Source organism: Gouania willdenowi, unplaced genomic scaffold, assembly GCF_900634775.1.
Source record: "Gouania willdenowi unplaced genomic scaffold, fGouWil2.1 scaffold_93_arrow_ctg1, whole genome shotgun sequence".
Lineage (NCBI taxonomy): Eukaryota > Metazoa > Chordata > Actinopteri > Blenniiformes > Gobiesocidae > Gouania > Gouania willdenowi.
Genome location: NW_021145258.1, coordinates 3,135,570 through 3,148,868, shown reverse-complemented (window position 1 = coordinate 3,148,868; position 13,299 = coordinate 3,135,570). Strand labels below are relative to the sequence as shown.

The 13,299-nt window shown below is 35.8% G+C and overlaps 1 long non-coding RNA gene across 1 annotated transcript; it reads right to left on the bottom strand.

Annotated features, from left to right (window-relative positions):
• Nucleotides 1–69: 69 nt before the first annotated feature.
• On the bottom strand, nucleotides 70–5,535 carry LOC114461118 (uncharacterized). The gene is made up of 4 exons (XR_003673807.1): nucleotides 5,442–5,535; nucleotides 2,256–2,281; nucleotides 2,011–2,088; nucleotides 70–446 (listed from the first exon to the last, which is right to left on the bottom strand). It is a non-coding gene; the product is annotated as an uncharacterized LOC114461118 (long non-coding RNA).
• Between the last annotated feature and the right edge of the window lie 7,764 nt (nucleotides 5,536–13,299).

Sequence of the window (13,299 nt, the reverse complement as noted above, 5' to 3'; positions counted from 1 at the left end):
TTAAAGTTATCATAATGTCAGAGTTTAGGCCAAACCCTAAATAATGTGACAATATTTTGCACAAAAAAGTGTATTTTAAAGTATTTTTATTGAATTATATGAGAATATTTAAGAAAAGAAGACAAAGCATACAACTGTGAATAACTGGCATCATGGCTTACAATTATAAAGTAAAAAGAAGTTAAAACATGTTCTAGTACCAGAGAAAACAATAATAAAATGATGTTTAATGTAAAACACTAAGAGCCACTGGTTTCCCATGTCTGCTGGAAACTAAAGAACAAAACAATCCAAACTGTTTATTTCATAAGTAGTTGTACTCGTTCTAGAAAAGCAGTATTGGCACTGACAGTAGGTGAAGTGTTGCCTTCACATTCACACGTTCTTCTTCACTTCTTGACCGTTGCATAAGTCACTTCTTCTTCACCTTCCTCTGGTTCTCTGACCTAAAGGAGACAATGGTGGAGTTTTGAGGTGATTGTGTATATTTAAAGAGAAACTAAACCCTGAACTAAAATGTCTTGATTATGGGCGTTTCTCTTGGAGCAGTAAGACACACCCACTCAGGCAGCCGGTTAGAGCTGCCAGTGACAGAACACCGTCTTCTCAACTACTACACATAATACACAGCCCCCCCCCCCCCCCCACACACACACTATTACTCACACACAGTCCCTGCTCTACTCCCCCCATGAGCCTCAGAACACACACACACACACACACACACACAGAGCAGCGAGAAGTAAATGCAGGTTCATTCACACACAGAGACAGACGGGGATACACACGATGTGTCTATAAATGTGACTGTGTGTTCGTGCACTTGGGGGAGGGGGAGCAGAGCGTACTACTGCCTGGTTTAAGCGCTTAATAATTCTTCAGTGTCTGTAAATAATGCTGACATGCTGACTAGCAAATGGTGTGATTTGGCAGAGAAAAAAAACCTTTGGATGTTCTGTGTATGGACCACAGACATATGACACAGACACGGCACAGCGAGGGTTAAAATGTGCACTACAGGCGGTTCTGCCTTTAAATCTGTATGTATGTCAATGTTTCTATGTTAATAAGTCCATGGCTTGGTTCTTCCTTGGATGGTAGTATTGATGAGGTGACAAGAACCAATACTTTGTTACTGTACTTAAGTAGTTTTTCTGGTATCTGTACTTTACTTGAGTATTTTTTTTTTTTTTTTGGCGACTTTTTACTTTTATTTCTTACTTTTTTTTAAACATTTGTCTGTACTTTTTACTCTTTACATTTTAAAAATGAGCTCGTTACTTTTAAGACCTTCAAAAATGACGTGACGACGTAAAAAGATGCTAAATTTTGGTAGTTTGAGCTTTTTTCTGTTTGGCAGGTCCCTTAGTTTTATGGTTAACAATTTTAAGTTTTTTTTAAATGTTAAACTCAAAGCTGCTCTGAGTTTAATTGAGCGTTTGCATTTTTTTTTCTTAAAACATTTTATTTGCAAATTGTATTAATTATGAGTAGTAAATTCTGCAAGTGTTCATGAAGAGTAATAGATTTAATTAATTTCCATGTACCAGTTTTCTACAAGTTTTTAAGAATTTTAAACTCAAAGCTGCTCTGGGTTTTATTGAACATTTACTCTTGACATGTTTTATTTACAAATTGTATTTTTTATGAGTGCTAAATTCTCCAGATAAAAGATATGAAATTTGCTGGTTTAAAAACCCTGTCTTATTGTTGAAGGGACATTAGTTTTACTTTTTACCTATGTACATTTAGTAGCATGTACTTTTTTACCTTTACTCAAGTAAGGGAGAAACTTCAATACTTTTACTTTTACCAGAGTCGTTTTTTATCCAAGTATCTAAACTTTTACTTGAGTATTGACGACTAGTACTTTTGCCACCTCTGATTACACATCACTGAATGATGATGTGTGCGTGTCTAGTTGTTGTGAATTCAAACCCAGTTTGGTTTCTTTTGCTTTAGCGATTCTGCTAAAGTGGGAGCAATGGTTTGACGTAGGGAGTCACTTACCTCTGAGCTGGGCAAGGCCTCTTGGTTTCAGCTTCTGTAGCTGACGGTGACATAAGTCACACTGCTCTCCTCCCCATCCTGAGGTCAAACAAAGGAACAAATCACTTCCTCAGCAGGATTTATTGTATCAGCAGTTTAAATGTCTTTAGCTCAGGCCTGTCAAACACACTAAGTTTATCTGCATGGTGATGTAAAAAATAGCTGCAACAGTTTGTGAGAAGTGGTGAGTGTTTAAATATACTCACAGGAACACGAGCTCGCTTTGGGGCGTCTGTAACAAACCAATAATACAGATTATTATCTCAACCACTCAGCAATGCAAAGAGTTTTTATTGTCACAACCGTCAGCGACAGGAAGTGGAAAGTTACTTTTCTAGCTCAGCTCAAATCTTTAAAACATGAAAAGAAGCAGTTCAATAATAGAACCTATAATCATAATACAGATGAATACTAACAAGGTTTAATTAACTGATTTTACATTTCAGAGTTTACTAAATTCTGTGTATATGTGACATCATCATCTCTCTTCTATGATTGCTAGACATTCATCCACCTGCATGAGGATTGAAAATTATCTCCTAATTTAATCCTCACTCAAAACTGTCCTCATTGGGAGATAGATTAACTCACAGAGGATTTTGTCTAATTGATGAACATCTTTTTTTTAAAAGACTAGTTTGAAACTGAAGTAGACTCATTCAGAAATAGAGAAACCTCTATTAAATGGTATCAAGAGCTTAAACAGAAATGTCTAATTGTTTTGTTGCTTCTGATCTCTAGAAATGTTCAACCCAATCCTGGCACTGAAAAGTTGTAAAGCCTTGTTGATTTTAAATCAAGGGCAGATCTTGGTTTCATTCATTTAAATGTACACAGTCTATTTGCCAACATGGACATGGTTCACATATGGGAACTTTCACCTGATCCTGATGCAATTCTAATACCAGAGTCATGGTGAAACAAATCTATTTTGGATAAGGATGTTGGTATTGATGGTTACAGTGTCTAAAGCAGTGGTTCTCAAACTTCTTTGGCTCAAGTTCCACCTTTTCTCTTAATTCCTTTGTCCGACTACGTCATTGTGCTTAGAAAACTATTTAAAAACAACTATAGAACATAATGATGAAATGAATGAGTGATAACACATTTTAAAGAATCTCATTTTGTAAATAAGTGGAAATAATCAGTATTAAATACAGTGATTTCCAACCTTTTTTGGATCGTGACCACATTTTGATATCAAGAATTTCTGGCGACCACAAAAACATTTTTTTCTAGAATTAGTTTTTTACCATGTTTAAGCTCAGGTACAGTAATTATTCTTTTTTTTTTCTTTACTGCATTTAAGCTTAACTAGATTTATATTTCACAATGCAAACGTGTAAAAATACAGTTGCTTAAGATTGTGTCTTAGTGGTTAGCTCGTCCGCCTCACAGCAAGAAGATTCTGGGTTCAAGCCCTGGGGTGGACACCTGAGTTCTTTCTGTGTGGAGTTTGCATGTTCTCCCCGTGCTGTGTGGGTTTCCTCCGGGTACTCCGGCTTCCTCCCACAATCCAAAAACATGACTTGACTCTAAAAATTGCCCATAGGAGTGAATGAGAGTGAGTGGTTGTTTGTCTGTGTTGCCCTGTGATGGACTGACGCCCTGTCCAGGGTGTACCCCCGCCCAGCGCCCAATGAGAGCCGGATATTGGCACCAGCAGACCCCCATGACCCTGTGAGACAGGAGCAAGTGGGTTTGAAAATGGATGGGTGGATATTTTGATTTTAAAGAAAATTTCAGGTGACCCCATTTAAACATTAGGTGACCCGACATAGAATCTCAACCCCAAGGTTGAAAAACATTGATTTAGTGGCTTCTGAATAGATTTATTTCTATAGTTTTAATCATTTCCGGTCATCTCACGCCTGGGATGGAACAAAGACTGACACTTTATTTGTTCATTTTCCACTTTCTCTCTCTCTCTCTCTCTCTCTCAAGTACCCCCTGTAGTTCCATCGTGTACCCCCATTTGAGAAACACTGGTCTCTAGGACAAAGTAAGTTTCATGTAAATCTGCTCTTGTCCAAATCAATGAGTAAGAAATTAGAATTTTTAGCTTTTGACCTTGAGGAATCCAAAACACTTCATTTGACTGTTAATGGGTGTTATAGACCCCCTATTGATACCAGTGATGCTTTACCATCAATGATGAATCAATGAAGTCAAATAAAGTTCTCTATGGGAGACTTAAATCTAAATCTGTTACAAACAGTCTGAGATGACCTCAAACCTTTTTGTAATTCATTGAATCTGTTTCAGGTGGTGAATGGTTCTACAAGACCAAACCTTAAATGTCTGATAAATCTACCTTTATTAACCTGATACTAACAAATGTTCCTCATGAATGACATCACTGACCATCGTGTTATTGTCTGAATAGCAAAAATTCCTCAGATCAAGCCTCGAATTGTTATGAGACAAAAATCTGAAGCAAATTGTGGATCATTAGAGCAGAATTCAGATAATTCCTGATATTTAAAGTGCATAGACATTCTCCTATGCAGGGTTGGGGTCAATTACATTTTTCAGTTACAATTACATTTTCAAATACCCATGTTCAATTACAATTAAATTATGACTACAGTGGTCAGCAATTTTTCCAATTACATTTAATTACAGTTATTTTTTTATCGTCAAAGTCAATTACAATTACGTTCTCAATGACTAAATTTCAATTACATTTAATCACAATTACTGAGTCTGAAATAAATAACCTAATAAAAGTTAACCTTCCTCTTGTGTTAGCTTTCTGTTAGCATCTAAAATATCTATCATCTAATGTATTTAATATCTATTGGTTACCTTGTTAGGTTTTATAATCAATGAAAATATAGGTTTTAATATTTTTAGTGTGGGCGTCTGAGACTTTTATGTGTCAGTTTATCCTTAGATTTACATTTTTGTTAAATGGTCAAATGTGGTAAAGCTTGATATGAAACATATTGTAATAATTGTTAACTACATATGTGTAGAACTGTACATAGAACTGTAACATGGTTCCCCAGTTTTGTGTTAAATTATAATTGTATTTGATATTTTTTTTATAGAATATCATGGCAAAGTAATTTATCTAAACTCAATTACAATTTAATTACAATCATGACAATAAGTAATTAAAATTAAGCATAATTGTAATTACTTATCAATTACACAATTAAAATTGTAAATGACCCCAACCCTGCTCCTATGATTCTCTGACTGTGAAAAATCAGATGCTATAAATAAGTTTTATAAAGTCAAACATTTTGTGTATTTAACACACATTTAAAACACTGGGAAACTAAAACTACAAAACAGCAAATAAATGAACCTTATGTTACACACACACACACACACACACACACACACACACACACACACACCCACCCACCCACCCACCCACCCACCTTCTGCTGCTCCAGTTTTCCTCCTGGATTTGATGAAAACAGTCAGACCAACTATGACCAGGATGGTCAACAGTCCGACTGAGGCTACGATGATGATGATGATGATCTTGTTTGGAGTCGAATCAGACGTTAAATCAACTGGAGCTGAAAACAATGAAGAACATATAAAGACAGTGTTTACATGTTAAAGGTGAGATTTGATTGGTCGTCCTACCTGTAGACACAAGTGTGTAGTCAGCAGAAATCTTCACTTCATTGTTATCAACAAACTGGCAGGTGTATCTTCTGCTGTGGTTACTCTGATGTGTTATTATCAGATCAGAAACACATTTCTTCTGTCTACTATAATAGTCTTCATCATCATCTTGCTTCAGTTCATCTCTCTCCTCATCCAGCCATCTCAGGCTGTCTTTTACACAATAGCTGTATCTGTACCTCCACAGAGAGCACGTCAGTGTGACTCCTCCCACTGGATCAGTGCTTTGATTTGCTGAGACTGAGGAAAATGTGAAAGAATCCAAAGAATTAAATGAACAGTGATATTTGTGGTCAGTACCAGGGTTGGTGTCAATTACATTTTTCAGTTACAATTACTGTAAGTTTTCAATTACAAATATTAGGAACAGCTGCAATAATGTCATGTTACTCACGTGTTAAAATGTTCAGATACACATCTGTGTAGTGTTCATATGTGTTCCTATAGTAACATCTGTAAACTCCTGCGTCCTCAGAGGAGATGTTTGTGATGATCAAAGAACATCTACGGCCCAGACTCAGTTTATCAGCTTGAGGTGAATCTTTATTAATCTGTCCATCACTAACAATGGTATCAGTAGTAGATCTGTCTCTGTTGTACCGCCATTTAATGCTAGAACATGATGTTTCAGATGAATCCACACTGTTACAGGACATGATGACCTCATCTCCAGCTCTGTGATAGATGCTGATGTCGTCACTGCTGCCTGCTGCAAAGAAACACAGAGCAGTCGTTATAAAGTTATAAAATAAAACAGGGATGGGGTCAATTATAATTGTAATTGCATAATTGATAATTAATGATATATATGGCATCATTATAATTGTAATTTTAAAAATCTGTTGCTGTTGTAATTGTAATTAAATTGTAATTGAGTTTAGGTAATTGACTTTGTAATTGTAATTGCCATGAAAAATTTATAAAATTAATCAATTATAATTGAACACAAAACTGGGGAACCATGTTACAGTTCTATGTACAGTTCTACACATATGTAGTTAACAATTATTAAAATATGTTTCATATCAATCTTTACCACATTTTACCATTAAAAAATATATAAATCTAAAGGTAAACTGACACATAAAAGTCTCAGACGCCCACACCAAAAATATTAAAACCTATATTTTCATTGATTATAAAACCTAACAAGGTAACCAATAGATATGAAATAAATGAGATGATAGATATTTGTTTTTAGTGTATTTTACAGCTGATTTAGGACCAGTTATCATTAGAGATGCTAACAGAAAGCTAACACAAGAGGAAGGTTAACTTTTATTAGCTTATTTATTTCAGACTCAGTCATTTTGATTCTTTGTAATTAGAATTAAGTCATTGAGAATGTAATTGTAATTGACTTCCTGAGGATAATAAATAATTGGAATTTAAATGTAATTGGAAAAAATTGCTGGCCACTGTAATTGTAATTGACAACATTTACAACCATGACAACACACTACTCTCTAATTTATTGTAAAAACTTTGTAAAAATCAAAATTTATATGTGTTATGTGTATATGTACATATGTGTAAATACATTTGCATTTCTGGGATTTATAAGTATATCTGTGGTTCTGGTATTATTAAATGTATTCATAATTCTATTTATATAATCTATTAGAATATATCTATAATTCTGATATTTATGAATGTATTTATAATTCTATTTATATAATTCATAATATATTTGTAATTCTGGTATTTTTGCACTATGTTGAGGTTGCACTGGTTCACTGCTTTTTTAGATGTGCCAATTCACACCTGTTTTACAGTCTCTGCAATTATAAATGTGATCGATTATGTAAAACATCTATACTATATATCTCGCAAGTCTCATAGTTTTTTATTGAATCATGTGACCCCCTCTGATCACGTGACCTAATCATCCCATGTATATATGCAGGTGTGTCAGAGCTGTTTCCTAAGTCTGATGAAGGGCTAAGGCCTGAAACGTTACTTTTGCTGGTGAGAAAGACATTTTTGGTGAGCATTACAGCTGTGCAGATCTATCACATTTCTTTCAAATGTTTCCTCAGCCTCAGATCTGTGATGTTCCTCTTTGTGGTGATCTCACTGAGCACGCCCAGAACGTCAGCACACGGATTTCATCACATTTCTCTGCTTTTTAAACTCACACTGTTCAACTATCAACTGGTGTTCAGGCAGAACAACATAGAGACACAAAGGAAGTCAACCATTAGCAGTTTTTCCAATTACAATTCAATTCAATTACAATTATTATTTATCCTCAGAAAGTCATTTACAATTACAACTCAATTATGATTACAGCGACCACCATTTTTTCATCATTTTTAAAATCATATTTCCTCTTACACACAATACCTTCAGATTTATCTTTGTAAGTTTTTAAAATACATTATTTCATTTGATTTCCACAAATGTAAAAACCGAAAAGTTTTTCATAAACTAAAAGAAGAAGAAGAAGAAGCTCCAAATAAAAAACCTTCTTAACATAAATTTATAATTTTCATTCTGTGGCCCTAAATTAGGTCCATACTCCTTCATTGTGTTCTCCTAATCATTTTCTACTGTTTGTTCAAAGAAATAAACTCATTTGATCAAAGTAATCACAACTTGAGTAGATCCAATTTTCTAACTTAAAACTGATGTATTTCAGCTTTTTGGGTTCATTATTATCTGACTGAAATAAAACTAATTTTAAAGGGGACATATCATGGTTTTAAATCCTTTCTTATAACATATAAATCATACAGTTGTGGTCTATATAAAGCGGAACTGCACTGCTTGGGTCTGAATTCCTCATTATTATAGCTCCACCCCTTTTCTACCCTTTTCTGATGTGCTTCTCAGAGCGACTCATTTTGGTGCGGTCTCTTTAAATGCAAACCCCGCCCCCTCTCCAGGTTCAACTCCACCCTGCTCGGCCATTTTTGTAGTTTGATAGAAGAGATATGGCTATGTAGCGGCGCAGAAAAAATTTATTCACACGTTATTTACACAATGTCAACAACAGAAGACTTGTCCATCCAGCTTTACATGTTTGAGCCAGAGTCTGACCCAGCGGAGCGAGATGAAAATGAAGATGATGAACCTGCAGAACCCTAACAAGGGAGCTAACACAAGCACCGAGCTAACGCTAGCGCCAAGCTAACGTCACGAAATGCATTTTAATACAGTCTTTTCGGAGACAAAAACGACAAAATGAAATGACTAATGAAAACTTTAGACTTAAATTAAATCACGTAGGCCATATCATCAAGGATCTAAAACGAGCACACAGCGCTAACTTATGAAGACGGTGCAAATGCTAATGCTAACAAAACAATGACAGGGACGTCTTATCATCACACTTTTTAGCGTTATTTACAGCTTACCGAAGTGCTCTGTTCGTTGTCTCCAAAGATAGAAGGAATTGAACCCTCAATCAGACAAAGTCTTTCTGTAAATCCTTTTTTATACTGGCAGAGGTTGCAGAAGCAGTCATCCTTGAAGTGCTGCGTGCACACAAAAATGACCTTACCCACAGATGTGGGTACATTTCTATAAAAAATAAAACTCAACCAGACACTTTGAAAAGGTTCTGATGCTGGGAGACGTTGTAATGAAGCGTGTGGGTTACTACATCCAACAACCCAACATTTTGACTTATCCTCTCGTAACTTCTGCATCCTGGAGCTTGGACTACAAAATAAAAGCGAGAAATAAAAATGGCGGATTGCTCGAAGTGTTGGGCCTGGAGTCGATGTCCTAATTTTGCAGTTCCGCTGATGTTATTGTTCAAAAAACGTAATAGAGAATCGAAATCGAAACAGATTGAAAAATATGACCAAAACAGAATATAAAGATATCTACGGAGCACCTGAAGAGACTAATTTGAACTTTTCTGTGCTTCTAAACAATCTAAATATACATCAAAATGCATTTAAGGGCTAAAAAAGTGGATTTAGCATGATATGTCCCCTTTAAACTAAGGTTTTTTTTTTTCAAAATGAGCTCTGTTTTAAAATAAATATAACAATTTGCCTTTAAACTTGATATGAAATGGTATTTTGACAATATTCTCTCACCATCCATATGTTTTTAACACGTCTAGTTTTTTTTTTTTTTTTTATCACTAAATCATTCAAACAAATGAAATCCAAAGCATCTACTCTGTTAAATGATAAAACAACATCAACAGAAGAAGAAGTTTACCTCCAAACACGAGCACAAAGAGCAGAGTGAGCTGCAGGAGAAGCATTCTGCTGTAGATCAATGTTTCTAATGTTTCCTCACACTCTGATCTGTGAGTGCACTGAGCAAAAATATCATCTTATATCAGTGATGTCATAAAAAGAGGAAGAGGAGTTTAAATGGGTACAAAAAAAACAAAAAAAACATTATACAGTGATTCTAAACTAACGTCTCCTTTAAATAATGTGCTACACACACAAGGCCAAACAGGATGAAACAGTTCAACTTTATCACCAAAAAAGGAAATTACAAAGTCGACTATAGCGAACACAGAACATCACAGCAGAGACACTGACAATAATGAACAGTCACATTATTCCAACAGTCCAAAAATTGTTTTCATTTCCAAAATATAATTAAAAAAAAAAAAATGTTTTCAATAAAAACCTTAAACAGATCTGGTTAAAAAAATAAATCAATATAATAATTCTATGAAATAATATAAATAAAAGTCAGAATGAAGAGAGGAAGAGGAGAGAGAGGAGAAAACACAGACTGCAGAGAGAGAAACATGTTACAGCATCAACATTTACATAGAATCAGTTTAATGCTTTATTTAATGTGAGAGAGAGAAGAAGAGGACCTAAACCAGGGGTTGGTGACCTTTAGGATCAGCCATTGAGTGAAGATGTTACTTTTGTGTGTGATCTGCCTGAAAACAGATGTTGTTGTGGAATAAATGTTTTTCCAGATGCAGCAAAAAAAAAAAAAAAAAACAAGTCAGCCAGAAAACTTTATTTTAATCCAACGCTTTGACAACAGTCAGAATACAGACACAGTGCACTGTACGTTGATCATAGGTTCCTTTGGCTAAACACAGCTTAGTTCAGGCCCGTGCAGAGACCTCCAAAGGAGCAGGTGCTCAAATAAAAAGGGCACATATTACCAGTACACATCATGGAATCTTGGCCAGTATTAGACAGTTTCATATATATAACAAAAGTAGTAGGCATGAAAAATGAAAGATATTTTATTTGAACAGAATATATAAACCAAACGTGTCGCACATATTTTAAACAAAATGTTTTCATTCAAAATGAAGTGAGAGCTCCTTTGATTCTAATATTATCTATGGCTAAGATCTTACTGGCACTGCTGGGCTGAGGAGATGATGGAAAGATTGTGGACTGGGGAGGGTCATGACAAGGAAAGAAAAAACAAACGTACATGAGCACACTGTTGTTATTTTAGTATACTGTAATAAACCATTAATACCAAATGCTTTGCCAGACTTACAGTAGTACATTCTTAACACTAGCAGCAAACTGGAACATGGAAATGCAGACATAAAATAAGAACAGAGCAGATTAAATACATGTTTTGCCCTAATAAAGATATATTAACATTCCTAATCAGCCTCTATTGATCACCTCAATTTATGATCCAACTTTATGCGTTTCATCACCTGTATACAGTTTATTTTTTCCCTCTTCTCTTGTTCTCCTGCCTTTTCTATTCTTTTTTTCCTTCGTGGTCTTCTTTACTCAAAATATTTACAACTATTTACAACTATACTTCTTCATTTTTAACATTTTTTTAAAGTATTTTTCCAGTGCCTTCTACTCTGACCTTTTCTTTGTGGTTTGTTCTCCATTCTCTGATCCACTGATATACAATGTAAACAATGAATAAATCCTTAGTGTATCTTCATCTCAAAACAACCTTGAAAAACTATGTATTGTTGTTCTTATCTTTGCTATTTTTAACCCAGCTGGTTAGTGATCCACTACCCTTAGCTGCCTCACGCTGCTCCTTCTTTTTTTACTTTAGAATTATTGCTTTTTCAAAAGATCTCTTCTGTAACATTTCACAGGAAATTACATTACACTTTTATACTAAACACTAACGTTTTTAACTAAACATGAAGTACACTTTTCCATGTTGGGACAAGTTATAAATAGTTCAAGTTTTAATAAAATAAAATTCCTTTAGATTTTCGGATAAATCTTGTTAAATTTGTAACACAGTGGTTTGACCTGGACTCATTAGCGAGTCTCATTATAATGATAAATTTCCCATAAATAGAGAGATAGAAGTAGTCACATTATGTTTTCTGGTTGGTTTCCAGGCTAAACCAACAGTTTGCTCCATTAGACAGGCTGAACCTGTCTGAGGTGAGCAGCAGTGCAGACAGAAGCACTTTTCTCTGATGCTGTCATTGTCAACAATACAGTTACACTTCTGTCTCATATCTATCTATCTATCTATCTATCTATAAAAGCAAAGAAGGTCTGCGTGAGTGTGTGTGTGGAGTGAATTTCTCCCCAACACAGTGTTTGTTGGACGTCAAACTTCATGAATGGCTTCCAAATACCCCAAGTTTTTGCATCCTTAAATTTGGAGTAATTTGGTCATTTCCAAATGTTTATTTTAATTTTATTTCAGATTGACGGCACATTCAAGTTCACCCAGAAGTGAAACCTATTCAGTTTTTGACCTCAGTGTGTGAGGGGGCTCTAGCGCACCATCTATATCTATTTCACTGTACAGCTCCTCGAGAGTCACGTGTGCGGCCAGAGCCAATCGCTGCACACACAGTCAAGCAGACATGGACTGCAAACACACAAGTGAGAGAGGAAAATAGGTTAGACCGGAGAAGGGGGAGGAGCATCTTAGCAGCCACGCTCAAACTGATATATTGGCAAAGCTCTCAAGTCTCACTTAGGGTGTACTCACACTGGCAACCAGGGCCGTTCCTAACCTGCTCTGTGCATGGGTGAAACCATGGGGGGCCATTGTCTGGCCTGCGTAGGTGTGAACTGCACCGCAGGGGGTTTAACGGCCCGATGGTCCTGCTAGAAGAGGTGGTCCAAACAGCGTGCCAGACTGGCACGGTTGGCCGCGCATGCGCACACACAACTAGACTCGACCCGCGCGCAAAATGTGATGACGTTGGTACCGCGCGACGCTTTACGGCACACAATCATCCGCATTCCGCAATGATAGCGGTGTCAGAAGTGCTCGTTAGCTGATGAAAAGTTCATAGTTGGTCACCACAGAGAACTCATGGAGGAAGAGGACAACATGACCGTCAGGACTTCTCTTTGTTCAGCCGACAGTGGGACAGTAACGGAGTGTAGCAGCTCATCATCAGGTCCGGGTATTTCCGAGGGTATAAATATACATATAAACACATATTACTGGTATATTAACCCATATAAACCAGAAAATATGGAAATGGGACATTTTACTGCTGCAAATGTGTAACATATTACTGGTATTTTGTGGACAGGACACATGTGGTTGGCTATTATATAACCCAGAAAAAAAATGGAAATTGGACATTGTACTGCTGCTAATGTATAAATAATATATATATGGTGTTTCAGTGTTCTGGGACACATACTCACAAACTCTGTAGAATGAAAACAAACACAGTGTCTT